The sequence below is a fragment of the Patiria miniata genome, unplaced genomic scaffold, assembly GCF_015706575.1.
Source record: "Patiria miniata isolate m_02_andy unplaced genomic scaffold, ASM1570657v1 HiC_scaffold_24, whole genome shotgun sequence".
Taxonomy (NCBI): Eukaryota; Metazoa; Echinodermata; class Asteroidea; order Valvatida; family Asterinidae; genus Patiria; species Patiria miniata.
In genome coordinates, this window is record NW_024037063.1 from 3,762,920 (window position 1) to 3,766,660 (window position 3,741).

Genomic DNA, 3,741 nt, shown 5'->3' on the forward strand with positions numbered 1-3,741 from the left:
GCAGGTTGGCCTCAGTCTCCGATCCCGAAATCAACTTTCATCGGCGGGGGGTCATCAACGGACAAAATTGCCCCGCTTTGTTTTATTTGGTTTCCTCTTGATTGTCCGTTGATTTGATTCTCTCGGTGGAGCCGGGCGTTTAAGCCACATATTGACGTCAGGGCATGTTTGGACGCAAGGAGTTCTCGTTAGGTCTCGAAAATGATGTTATCTGTTTTTGGATTTCGAAGATGATGAGGTTTTACTGCGCTGATCCTGCACAAGTATGCAGAGTGCCTTTTTTCTTCAAAATCATACCTGGTGGTTTCAGAGTTTGCCATAGTCAGCGTAGACAGGCCCGTATGCAACCGTGTTTCGAAAAAGTGCACGAAGAGGGTCGGAAATTCCTATATCCTAGATAATTACAACTGTTTCATAAGCAGAAAAACAAGACATTCAACTCACCATCAGACGACACGTCCGTACTTGCTTACGCCAAGGAGGTTTGGTTCGTATTCTTCTCACTCACAACATTCTTCTTCAGAAGAAACATCAAACTGCCAAAAAAAAAAACAAGCAAAAGCGATTGATTTTTGTTTTACAAAAACAGTGTCAAATGTGTAAAAACAAAAAATAGGCATAAAAGTCAATGGTCATTAAGGATTGGCCTAAAATTAATATTGACGTACCGGATTTTCGCCCCTGGAAAATTTCGTTTTGCTCCTTTAACCTTGACTTCTCGTCCATTTTAACGTGATTAAGACCGGTACATTAGCGCGAAAATAGGCCACAAGCACGTCAAATGACGTCATGGCTTGCAGCAAAGGAGGTTGATTTCAATTTCTAGTCACTGTAAGGGCCTGCAGTAGATCTGGCATTGTCATTGATGAGGCCCTAGCACTATTTGACGGTGATTTACTTCCAAACTTTGAGAACAAAAACCCATATAGGTGTACCTCACTGTGGCATTAGTACGTGCCAAACAACCAAATAGAGCATTATATCACACAGAGAATATGGTTTATTATATTTTGGTACGTGTTGGTGTTGGTGCTGGTGTTTGGTGGCATGTTTCTTTGTTTTGAACCCATTATTTTGTTTTGTCATTAGAACAAACTAAAACAATAATTGTGTATAATTATACTTCAAGTCGACAGGACATAAAACTCATGTTCATCTCCCATAAATACAATGTTCCCATTACTTCAGCAACCTTGGTTAGATATGAAACGCCAGGATTGTTTTTAAACCACTGGGTTGCTTTAATCGCCTCCAGACTGATGCTCTATGATTTAAGGTCGTCCATGTCCATATTACAGGAACTCAATTCTTCAGCTCAAGTGATTGTTACACGGCAAGTCCCGCTAGCGGTACGGTACTTGAACATGATACACGCCGTGCGTTCCGGGCCCAGTAAATAACAAGACGCGGTACGTCCTTAACGATTCTCGCAATATCGAGTTGCTGTGATCGTTAATTTCCTGGTGTCTTAAAGTAGGCGATGAATATGCATGACTCTATAGATGAGTTGTGCGTAATTCGTGGAAGAATCGATCAGATGCGTAATTGAGGTGACCTCGGTTGACCTCGGAGGAACAAAAGAACGCAGTGAGCGGAAGACCTCGGTCGGTCGTGCCTGGCAAATTTTTGCCAATTTTATGCGTGCGAATAATAATGTGTGTGTATAAAGCGCAGCCACGCATCCACCAGTATTGCCGCTCAAGGCGCTACATCATTATTACCCTGCTCATTGGGCCAATGAAAAATTCCAAATAACTCAGCTCCCTGGGGAGTATATACAGCTCGATGCTGCCATTTCGGCGCAAAGCAACTAAAACCAATCACAATAACCATCTGTACTCTCACAGGTATACTCGTAGGTGGGAGAAGCAATAGGCAACAAAGTGCCTTGCTCAAGGGTACACGCATCATAACCCCAGGCTGGACTCGAACCCACAACCTGCAGAATTACCCACAGACCACGAATCAAATGTTCCACTCATACATTGTGTGATTGTTGATCATGTTGAAGATTCAAAAGAAAACATTCAACGGAACAGTTAAGTTTTCCGTCATAAACTGCCCCCCCCCCATCACGCACAGGCATACAGGCACATAAAACGAAAATAAGCACCACACATCAAATTGACAGCCACAACCCGTTGACGCATGGTTATACCAATCAATAAACACAATAACAAATTAAAACTACGCCGAACATGTCCGCAACCAAGTTAAGCATTTCAGCAATATTTCCAACACTGCAAAACCAGATATATCCCAATACAACCGACACCAACACCATTTACCAATATAGCCCCATCCAACACCCGACCATAACAGCTTGAGCTCCACAACACCAACTGTTAAGTCAACGAAGTAACCTAGCATGGACACATCTATACCAACACTTCAATCACCACGATGGACCACCTCCACACCATCATCCTCATCACCATCATCACCCTCACCACCTCCGTCACCACATTCTCCGTCGAAAAAACCTCCGATCTCCCTCCAAATACCACCAACCAAACGCCACAACTGCAACAAACGTTGAAAAGTTATTCAACAAACTCACCTATTGATTATTCAAACGGGATTTGAGATTTAAGAGGCTTAGTTATTAAGGCTAACATTACAATACTCCTAAATCCTTCTGCGATACGAAAATCCAACGTCCTTGGGATCATTCATTAAAAATGCAACACATCTCTGATATAACTGATAAAAAGCCTATATACTTGGACTTTCAAATTGAATGGCAATTTTCTTGACAATAATTAGTTTTTAATCATCAATATTTCGATGGTAAGTGATATTTTGCTTTGTGTGCTAACAAAATTCATCGGAAAACAATTTAACCTGACCTTTGTTTATAAATGATCGATGACGTCATCTTTGCTACCTCGTTTAGATGACAGATATGCGAATATAAAATTAAGCTTCTATACGGATTGTATAGGGTTTTTCATCAACTTGATTCATTAAACTTGATTTAAAGAGATCTTGGGTTCATTGTTAGGCCTGCATCCTGCATCATAAAGTCAATAAAAAAATCGAATCGATCGGGTCATCTGAAATGACCGGAGTGAGATCGGAATATTTCGATGTCAAGGTTACAGAACAATGAATTAGGAGCTTTAGACAGCGCTGATTACTCTTGCCTCCAAAAAGGGTAAAACAAAAAATAGTCCAACGAATTAGGAGGACTCATTTGATAGCGAAGGCTTCGGTTGGATCAATTCACACAGACAAAAAACAAGGAAGCTGACTTTTAACTGCTGTATCGAATTTGCCGAGTCGATAAAAAAGTGGTTAATTGCTATCAAATGGCCAGAGCTATGACGAAATCGCTAAGTAACTGGCCAATAAATTAAAGAAGTGAACATGAAACGTAATACTAGACTCCTTCTGTTACTCCTACTTCCAAAATCACGAATGGATACTTCATAATGTCAGGCATTGACCTATCTAAGGCAGTGTGTGTCTCCTATAGGGCGCTATCACTATACATTCATGGAGGCCCCCTCTTCAATGGCGAAAGCATTGTGCACGCAATTGTACAAAGCAACTGTCCCATGACGATTATCTGAACAATAGCTAGCACAATGCTTTCGCCATTGAAGGGGGCCTCTGTTTGTGTACAGTGATGGTCTATAGGCTGTCATCACGCCACTCACGTCTGATAGATTTGTCGACGCCCAACCGAGCATAAAATCATGCGTGACACTATTACAAGCCGCGGGCCGTACACGCCGA